The 10,990-nt window shown below is 40.2% G+C and overlaps 1 pseudogene across 2 annotated transcripts; it reads left to right on the forward strand.

The window, feature by feature from the left end:
- Nucleotides 1-1,911: 1,911 nt before the first annotated feature.
- On the forward strand, nt 1,912-4,618 carry LOC147640263 (PRA1 family protein B1 pseudogene; annotated as a pseudogene). 2 transcript variants are annotated; one of them, XR_015262674.1, is made up of 2 exons: nt 1,912-2,062; nt 3,692-4,618. The product of XR_015262674.1 is annotated as a PRA1 family protein B1 pseudogene, transcript variant X1 (transcript). The 2 variants fall into 2 exon arrangements; XR_015262675.1 differs by lacking the exon at nt 1,912-2,062 and adding an exon at nt 2,067-2,167.
- Nucleotides 4,619-10,990: the final 6,372 nt, after the last annotated feature.

The following is a 10,990-nucleotide window of genomic DNA, read 5'->3' on the forward strand; positions in this document are numbered from 1 at the left end:
CTTCACTTTTCTCTTTCATGAAATAGACCCACACCTTCCTTATGTGGTCATCAATGAAAAATACATAGTAACAAGATCCTCTCATTGATGCCATCTTTATTGGCCCCCATACATTTGAGTGCACCACATCAAATGCTCTCTTACTTATATTCCTATTATTTGGAATTTTTTGCTTTCCAAACTGACATGATTCACATAATTTATGTATTCCATCCACCTTAAACTTTGGCAAACCTATCACAATTTCTAGATTTTGTATAGACTTCAATCACACTGCTCATTCACATGACCAATATGTTTGTGCCAAATATCTATATTAGCTATAATACCTACACCTTGTGAAACATAGTAGCTTTCACCTCATGCATGCTTACATCAACCAAAGTAAACACTCTACCCTCTCTTTTTCCCTTTGCAACCAAACAACATTTGTTGTTCAACATAGCAGCCCTTAGGGTTAAAGCGTACCTGCAAACCTTGCTTAATCATTTGCCTAACAGAAACCAATTTCTTTGTTATGGTAGGCACATAAAGTACATCAACTAAGTACCTCATCTTGCCATCATGCATAACCAATGGTACATTCCCAATGTGAGCAATAAAATGAGACATGTCATCCCTTGTCTCTACATAACCTAGTTTTTCCATATTTTTGACATCTCTAAACCACTCACCATGATAGGTCATGTGGTTAGAGGGTCCCAGACCTACATACCATACATTATCACCATCTACAACACTAAATTTAATGTGTTGCAAATAAACAAATACTCACATCTATCTTCAACCTACATGCTTGAAGATGAATAATTGTGGATACATCTATAACACTAAATTCAACGTGTTGCAAATAAATAAATGTTGAAATCTATCTTTAAACTGCTTGCTTGAAGATGAATAATTGCTTACTACAACTTGTCACTTTGCTTCTTACGAGATTCTATTGCAAAGTGACCTGGTTTGCCACAATTAAATCAATACTTTTAACTTGATCTCGATTGCAATCTTTGCCAATTACTTCGGCCTCTTTGGCTCCCCTTACCTTGAGACTGGTCTCTTGTTTGATGCTATTCCAAATCACTGGACTTGTTGCTATCCATAATTTTGATTTCCAAAATGGCCACCACCTTGGCCTCAACCATGACATGTTATTTCTTTGGGAGGAAGAGTCTTTACCTCACACAAAGACTTTTCTTCTATGATTACATAAGTACTAGAGTACTATGTACAAGCAGTCTATAATGTGAACATACTAAGTAGGTGAGCTAACAAGATAAGTATGCCATAACTCGATTGCACTAGGTAGGTGTAGTCCAACTATAGAGTCATTAGTGAATATCCTTTGTAGTATCAGCCTATGCACCAGTGGTGTAAATATAGTTGATGTAGAAAACACAATAAAATGTGTATTTACAACGGTCCTTCGCCAACTATACGGTCTTGACGAAGTAGGGCATGGATAGTTAACTCTCTCCAAAAGGAGCTCATTATTTTCTGTCAAGCTATGCCCTAATTCATTAGTTGGGGGCATCTAGGCTTCCCATCAAGAATGGACTTGCAATTCAAACATGTCATTTAAAAAAAATGGTTTAAAATGCCTCCTCTTTTTTCTCTCTCTCTTCGTAGAGTGAGTAATGAAATTACATGCCGTTACTTTCTACTATGGGATTGGTTAGATTAACCTCCACCTTGATGAAGGTGCAACTGCTGAGACAACCTAGGAGACAAACACCTCCATGTTTAGATTCTGTTACTACATCAGGAGTTATCCCACGTATTGCTTATCGTAGAACAAACAGTGGATTCCTTTTTGTCTTTTAACTAATCTATTTCATAGCCAGATAAGGAATCTGATATAGCTAATAGTTTTTTCCCATTCTTAAGTACAATCAACCAACATGTTTACTAAGATCCGATTCTCTCTCTCTCTTTACATTCTCATATTCTGCCTAAGGCCAGTTTCACAAATGTCCGGCCACTTGTAAGGCTACTAAGAAGGCTTGCACGACTTCTCACTTAACGTAAAGTTAGCGCGTTAATTCATCAAAAGCGGGATCTCTGTGTAAGTGCAATTCCTTTTTCGCACAAGATGTTTTCATCTATGGTTTTCATGCTGTTTTTTGTGTTCTATAATTGCATATTCTTACTGTTAGGTTTTTTTTTAAAGGTATGTCAGGGTAGTTCGATCTATGGTTCTGTTTGATAGAGGGTTTTGATGAAGAATTCCAGGATGTAGGGTTCTGATGAAGAATTCAAGGAGCCTCATTTTTGGGTTTCTCAACAGATGGAGTGTTCTCTTATGATTTGCATATCATAGTTTCTTTTTATGGCCATTGTCTGGTGTGATTAGGTCATGTGATTGTCGCTTTAGCCATGGACCGATGTGTTTAAGGTTTCTGACTGGTGTGATTAGGGTTTTGATGAAGAATTCCAGGATCTAGGGTTCTGATGAAGAATTCAAGGAGCCTCATTTTTGGGTTTCTCAACAGATGGAGTGTTCTCTTATGATTTGCATATCATAGTTTCTTTTTATGGCCATTGACTGGTGATTAGGTCATGTGATTGTCGCTTTAGCCATGGACCGATGTGTTTAAGGTTTCTGACTGGTGTGATTAGGGTTTCTAGGACATGGACTGGTGTTTATGGGTACGAATTGGATGCTTTGCTTGTATTATTAGGGTTTTCATGGATATCAGCCGGTATTATTAGTTTTTCCTTGGTTATTGACGGATAAGAGGACTCAGATTTACTGTTCTCGAGTGCATACTGGATGTGTTCACGCTTCTAGTTTACCTTGATACAGGTTTTGCATGGCTGTATCGATTATTTTCAGGGATTTGAATGGGTTTGTATGAGTATCAATGCATGTGAACTTGGACTGTAGAGGGCCGAGGGGATAAGGTCATTGAGAGATGTGCAAAGGATCTTATACTACTGGTTTGCTTCGACCAATGCGATAAGGGTACAGATTGATGTGATGAAAGTTTCAGTTTCGTGTGACAGACTTGTGTACCTTGATGCGAATGGTTCTCACAGCTTGTATGGGTATGGTGCCTTTGTATTTGAATTGCCGATGCAATGATGTGGTCACGGGCACAGAGAATGACGTGTTTAGGGTTTTTTTACTGATGGATTAGCTTTTCTATGTAGTGATGAGGATTTCCGTTGTTACAGACTTGGTTTCCATGCGTACAGACTGACGTGACGAGGGTTTCCATATTTACAGACTGATGTGAAAGTGCTAAGCCTTGGGGTTCCCATCGATCTGATTGATGTGTTTAGGGCCTGGGTTTCCATTGTATATGGAATAAAACTGATGAGGATTTCTGTTGTTACAGACTGCATCAGTGTGATTAATGTGTTAAGGGCCTGGGTTTCCATGAATATGGAATAAAATTGAGGAGACTGGGTTTCCATGCATAGACTGATGTGATGAGGGTTTTCATATATACAGACTGATGTGAAAGTGCTAAGCCTTGGGGTTCCCTGGGTTTGGAATAAAACTTATGAGAGGGTTTTCATGGGTATCAGCTGATGTATGGGTGTTGACATTGGTGAGGGTTTCCAGGAGTATGCCTTGATGTGTTCAGGATGTCGAATTTTTATGATCAGTTGATGTGTATAGGGTTTCCTTTTTTTGGTGCGTTTAGGGTACAATTTTCTGATGTCTTGCATGTTTGGAAACATGCAGGTGGTGGTCTGAGGATCAAGAAGTGAATTCTGGCTTGTAGTCATGGCAAACCAAATCCCTGCAGCAGGAAATCTAGCAGCAGCAGCTCCGACTTCGGCTGCCCGTGCCTTATGGGCTCGAGTTTCAGACGTATCAAGAGTTGCTCTCTCCCAGCGCCGATCATGGAGTGAGCTCTTTGATCGCACCTCTTTTGCAAAGCCAGAGTCAGTGAGTGATGCAACAAACAGGGTGCGCAAGAACTGGGGCTATTTCCGCATGAATTATCTCCTCTTTTTGGTGGCTGTTGTTGGTTTCAGCCTGGTCACACACCCGGTGTCCCTCTTCATTCTCTGTGTTCTTCTGGGTGCTTGGATTTTCCTGTACCTCTACCGCACTGAGCAGTTAGTTCTCTTCAACAGGCCCTTCAGTGAGAGAGAGGTGCTCGCCATCATGACAGTTCTCACAATTGTGGTTGTGTTCCTGACAAATGTGGGGTCATTACTCATTTCAGCGTTGATGGTTGGGCTTTTACTGGTGGCTGTGCATGGAGCCTTCAAGGTTCCAGACGATTTGTTCTTGGATGAACAAGACTCAGCGGGTGGGCTGCTTTCTTTTCTTGGTGGCAGTGGCCCTACTCAGCCCCCGGTTGCCACCCGTGTTTGAATTATGAGTGAGGCTTAGAATGATATTTGTCCGGTGGTTTGTTAGGTTACCTGTCAGGCATTTAACTATCCTTCCACTCACTAACTATATGATTTTTTAAGCTACCTCTGTAGCCAGTTCCATAGTATTAACTATTGTCATGTTCCAGGGTTCCAGGAACTTCCTACTCGGGAGGCTTCACATGAGCCTTTCTACTCACTTGTTTAGCAAGATTCTGTTAAATTGAGTCTGCTAAACTTTAAAGATAACATCTGAAGAAATACTTCACATGGCTTGGATTGGATATTTTGTTTTTACCTGTCTTTAGACTGAGGTGTAGCAAAATGAGCCGGCTTTAGCATTTAGCAGACTCAAACCATACCCTCATCAAGGGCACAATTGGTGGAGTGTTGGCAGCTTAGCTGGGGGGAGGTTGGGGCAATGCTGGCTTATAGAGATAAATTTGGGGGAGGGGTTCTGGGGGTGGTGGGGATGGTGTATTGAGGGTTGGGGTGTGGGTGGGCAATGTGTTTGGGCCCATATGTTAATTCAATCCTTGTATGCTGTTTTAAACACCCCAACTAATGCTCATGTTTTTTTTGTGAAGTTTGAAATAAAGTCTGCTTCCTTGTGTACATGTATGTTTGTGTAGTGTATAGTCGTCCATACCCTTTGGGGTAAGTCTTTTACTAAAGATGTAGGTTCTTCTTTACTACTTTAAAAAAAAGATTTGTGCATGATTCTTTTTCTTTTGTGTACTGCGAGGATTGTTAAGGGGATGGGGGATGGCCTACCCATGTGTGTATGTATTGAAAAGCGCCAAGGGGACGAGGGAGTAACTTAACAATAGAGGCTTCAAGCTCTATCAATCAGATGCTGGGCTCAATCCTCAATGGACTCACCCCTGCCCCTCCCATCCCCAAAGGGTTGGGATTAAGTGACAATAGCATTGCAGGCATGCGACTCTAGCAGGTAGGAATCGAACTTGTGCCCTTGCGTTGGGAGTGGAGAGCCTTAACCACCTTGCTACACCATCATTGGTAGATATAGGTTATTCTGTAATGTGTGTTCTCAGTTTTGTTAATTTTTTTATGTGGAGAGTGGGAAGGTATAGTTTCATGAAACATTAGTAAATATGGCTAGTGTACATGCTATAGATACATCTTGAAACTATCAAACAAGAAGGGTTAGGAAGCAAAAGGCTTTAACGTTAATAGTAACATCACAGTTCTAATTTTAGACTTAAATGGAAATGAGGGAAAAACTTAAAGAGGACAAATATGGTGTGGATTAAAATTTCGAGAAGAGGAATAAGAAAATGAAAAATGTAAAAAGATTTTTTATTTTTATTTTTATTTATTTTTTTTTTGGGGGGGGGGGGGAGATGGGGTGATCTTTCTTAGATTCAGTGTTGATGGAGATTGATTTATCATGTGATATAGGTCATATAGGGACATCCATGATGGAGATAGACTATGCCTACCTTAGAGACCTTAAGGATGCTATGGATAGTGACTTTATGGATGCTATCACTTATTTCTCATGTGTGGATTCATTATCATTATTCAACGATGATTATGATGATCATGTTTCTACTTTGGATCATCATACACATGTAGATGGTCTTGCACATGAGGATATGTTTCATGGTATTAATCATGCATATATACATATTGATGTAGCGAATCATACCTTGGATTGTTCGAGAGGTGCTAATGGGATGATGTCATTGATTCACATTTGATCTTGCATGATGTCGCTCTTGCGTTATGTTCTTTTGGCTTTCATGATTGTTGACATGATCCTATCTTCTTTAGAGGCGGGACATTTCTCTTTGGATGCATTATATGCCACTTAGGGTGTATGGTGTGATATTATGCATCATATCTTACGGATGTACATCCTAGTTGGGACCTATATGGTGATTCTTTTGTGCTAGGACTACCCGACATTCCGGCCATAAGTTATGGGATGCCTTGGATGCCAGATTCACACTATGATTGGGTGGATGTGCTTGTGGCTTTCCTACCAGGAGCTATTACTACATCGGATTCAGGGGTTTGTAATGTATACCATAACTATCTATTTGACCTGGGAGGACATTTAACTAGCTTCATCACCGGATGGTTCCTTGTCCTTCACATTTGGCCCAGGAGAATATTTTTCTAGCTTCATCATCAGATGGTTCCTTACACTTCACATTTGATCTGGGTTTACTTGGAGCCATTGTCTTGGAGTTTACATGGCTTGGATTTCCCTTCGATCTAGGTGGTTGCATTACATTCCACCATCCTTTCCATTTGATCCAGGGGGTCATGCGATTTTGGTGCGACTTACATTTCGGCATTTTGGTCTTCTATTGGACTCCGACATTGATACCGAGTTGTGGGAACACTTTTGGCTTTTGTATATAGCCTCTTGTTATGTTTATTCGTGCATGATCACCCTTAGATTTTGAGAAAGAAATCATTATATGAGGGGATAATTTGTAACGAGGGAATTTGAGTGTACGCATGCACATGGGGGACGGGCATAGGCACATGGGGCTTAGGGCATCTTTATGCATGTGGGATTAGGGCACACGTGGCCTTGGGACTATAAAAGGGTACATGACCTATGTACTTGGATACCTTTACTATACCTTTTGATCATTATACACTATCTTTCTTGGAGCTTATGGACCAAGCTTTCATGGTGGCTACTCCCATGAGTAGAATGTGTGTGAACTCCATGCTAATGTGTACTCCAGCCAATGAGTGCAGCCTTCATTCTCTCTCCCTAAATTCCTTTCTTGTAGCTCTTGTGTTGGGAGTTGAGAGCCATAAACACCTAGCTAATATCGGTTCTTCTCTAATGTGTTTTCTTAGTTTTGTTAATTGCCTTTATGCTCTTCTTTTTCCTTTATATAGAGATTGGGAAGATTTTAATTGTGTGTTACATAGTTGCATGAAATAGAAACGAGAACAGCTAGTGTCCATGTAACAAATACATCTGGAAACTAGGAATCAATAAGGGTTGGAAAATAGCAACTCTTTAAACATTCATAGTAAACATCAAAATTTAAATTGTAAAAATGAATAAAAATGAGGGAAAACCTTGAGAGAAAGAGGAGAAATGTAGGGTGGATTAAAATTTCAAGGAGTGAAATAAGAATAAAAATGTAAAAAGAAAATTTCCTTTGAAAAGCGAGGGGAGGGGGGAGGGGATGATCTTTGAGGAGATTAGGAAATTGGACACGAATTCTACTATGACTCCAAAGAAGCAAAGTTTTTGTTTTTTTGTTTTTGTTAGAAAATAGTCATTTCTTGTCACTCTCTGGAGTGTTGAAAGCTTAACTTATTGGGGGGGGCGGGGGGGGGGGGGGGGGGTAGGGCATTACATAAATGGTTGGAAGGAGTTGCAAAAAGGTAAGGTGGGTTTGAGAGGGAAAGTTGGGGGAGGGAGAGGGGGAGAGGATTGGGTAATGCGCTCTGGTCAATACATGTTAATTCAATCCTTGTATGCTAGTTTAAACACCCAAACTAATGCTTTCTTGTTCTTTTGTAGACTTTGGAAGAAAGATTTCTTCTTTGTGTACCCTTGCATTAACTCTTTTAAAAAAGATAAAGGTTTTTCTTCTACTACTACCTTTTTTTTGGGAGATTTGAACATGTTGGTGCTTTTTTTTTCAACTGCAAGGATTGTTACTTGATCCCACCCCTTAAGAGATAGGAAGGGTGGGTCCACCGGAAATCGAGCCTCGGGCCTAGGTGATAAAGCTCGAAGACTCCACTGTTGGCATACTCCCCTATTCCTTGTGGCACTTTTTACTATGTAGACACATATGGGTAGACCCTCCCTCTAGTCGCTTAACAATAGTATGTCTACAAAAATGGGGGTGGGGGTGTGGGTGGGCAATGTGCTTGGGCCCATATACATGTTAATTCATGTATGCTATTCAAAACATTCCAACTAATACTTCATGTTTTTTTTTTGTAAGTTTTGAAAGAATTTTTTCTCCTCGTGTACATGTATGTTGTGTAGTGTTGTATAGTCGCCCATACCCTTGGGGTAACTCTTTTACCAAAAGATGTAGGTTATGCTTCTTCTTGTTCTTGTTCTTGTTCTTTTTTTTAGAGATTTGTGCACATCAACACTTTTTTTTTTTGTAATGCAAGGATTGTGAATTAATTCCAACCCTTAGGGGATGGGAGGGGTGGGGTTGAGTCCATTGGAAATTGAACATGCCACGTGAGTGTGATAGAGCTCAAAGCATTCCCTTGCTCCCTTGGAATTTTTTATTACGCTCACACATGGGTAAGCCCTCCCCCTACCCCCCTAACAACAACATTGCATGGTTACAAGGGCATGGATAGAACATGTGCCCTTGTGCTCTGACTTGAGAGCTATGTTCTTCTCTCATGTGTTTTCTCAATTTTGTTAATTTCTAAGAAGCCCTGGCTTAATTCTTTTTTTTTATTCTTTATATGGAGATTTAGAAGGTTATCTTCTCTTTTCGTGTTGCATAGTTGCATGAAACATAAACAAAAATGGCCAGTGTCCATGCACAATTGATACATCTTGAAAAACTAGGAAACAATAAGGGTTAGGAAACATCAAGTTTTTAACATTAATAGTATACACGAGAGGTAAAATTACAAAATTAAATAGAAACAAGGTTAAAACTTAAAGAAATAGAGGAGAAATATGGTGTGGTTTAAAATTTAGAGGGGAGAAATAAAAAAAATTAGAACATAGAAGGTATGTTTTTCTTCTTCTTTGTCTTCTCCCAAGCAAGGAAGGAAGCCACATATGTGATTTATCATAACCTTACCAACATCTTTAAGGTGTATACTCCCCCTCATTTCCAAGTACTCTTCATCATCACTTATTTTCCAACTTATGAGCCATGTTGACCATAGTTTAAAGTGTAATCCAACAAGGGTCATTACATTAGGAGAGAACCTGCCTTTGCTTACATTGGTGTTCAAGAAGTGCAAGTGCTCTGGCCTCAGGCTTAACCCCTTTAAGTGGTTAGCCACAATTCCTTGTTCTTGCATGTGATCTCAATAGAAACTCTCTCTAGATCCAGAGAAGATCATTATGATTCTTTGACTCACTCCACCGACCAACCCCATGGGGGTGCAAGAGCTCTTGGGACACACTGGTTAGAAGGTTTGTAAGGATGTATCCTCACATTTGTTTCCCTCTTAATAGGTAATTGCATGTAGATGTGCCATATCATTAGGGTCCAGACTAGGAGAATGTCTTTGCTTTCCCTAAGCACATGTGTTGGTACTACACACACCTATACTAGTCACTCTTAATTGTTGGGAGCTCATTTTTCATGTGCACACTGATGCTAGTGGGGTGGCAGTAGGAGCAATGTTGTCCCAGCCAGATGTAGCGTTGAAGATGCCAATACACTATGCAAGCAGGCAGCTTAACAGGTTGTTAGAGAGCACAATTACTCCACCACCACTGAGCTAGAAGGTTTGGCCATTATCTAATCATTTCAAAAATTTAGGCACTACCTATTAGGCCATCCTTCACCATGCCTTGAAGTATCTCCTTAATAAGGCATAGGTCTCTGGCCGAGTGTGGCGGTGGGGCTACTTCTCTTTTAAGAATTTAACTTCAAGATTATGGTAAGACCAGGCAAAGAACATGTCTTGGCAAATCACGTGTTAAGAATTCCAAGTAGAGAGCTGTCCTCAACAAGATGCACGTCTCTGCCTGAGTGTGGTAGTGGTAACTTCTTTTTCAAGATTTTAACCTTGATATTATGGTCAAAATGGGCAAAGAACATGACTTGGCAAATCACCTATCAAGGATTCCAAGTAGAGAACTGTCCTTAGAGTCATATGTGATGACCTCCCCAATAGCATGTTGTTTGCAATAGATGATGCCTACACCCATGTGGTATAAGGATGATGTCATGTTGCTTAATACTTCTAGGTTCCCTCCCTCTGCAAATGCCAATGCTAAGAGGAGGTTGTTGGCTAAAGAGAAGGCCATACCAATTTGATAGCAAGCAAGCTCTACAAGATGGTAAAGATGTAATAATTAGACGATGTGTCAACCCACATGAGGTTCCCTTGATAATGGAAGATGCCGACGTAGGGCACATCATAGCCTGAAAGATTATGCAGTCTCAGTGGTGGTACTTTCTCTTTTCAAACAAAGATTATTTCCTCCCTTTGGGTGTTGGGGCATAGATTTTGTAGGTCCCATCACAAACCTAAGTCACATCTGAGAGGTTGTGAGTACATCTTTCTCCCCCTCAAGTGTTATCCGTCTCTTTAACATATAGATTTAACCTATTTTGATACATAGATTTTCACCATTTGGTGATGTTTTACACAAGTAAGAGTTGGAGGTGGCCTAAAGACCTTTGGTGCTTTAAGAATGCCCAATCATCTTTGGTGGCAAGGTTCGCCCCTTCTTCTTCAATGGTTGCAAAGTTGGCTTGTGATTTCTTCTTAAAGAAGCAACAAGTGATTGGTCCTCCCACATTAGTTGCATTTGAGCTTACCCTTTATTTTGTTTGGACCTTTAGGAGGCCCTTTGTTGGAGTTCTTTCTTGCTTTGTAATTTTCTGTCCTCTTCTTGTAGTGATGTGATCACCCTTCCAATGCTGGCTCTAGAATGTTCTTCAAAGTAGTATAATGTGGCCATAGATAACACCATCAAGCATGT

The sequence above is a fragment of the Cibotium barometz genome, chromosome 3, assembly GCF_041138505.1.
Source record: "Cibotium barometz isolate CiBa-2024 chromosome 3, ASM4113850v1, whole genome shotgun sequence".
Lineage (NCBI taxonomy): Eukaryota > Viridiplantae > Streptophyta > Polypodiopsida > Cyatheales > Cibotiaceae > Cibotium > Cibotium barometz.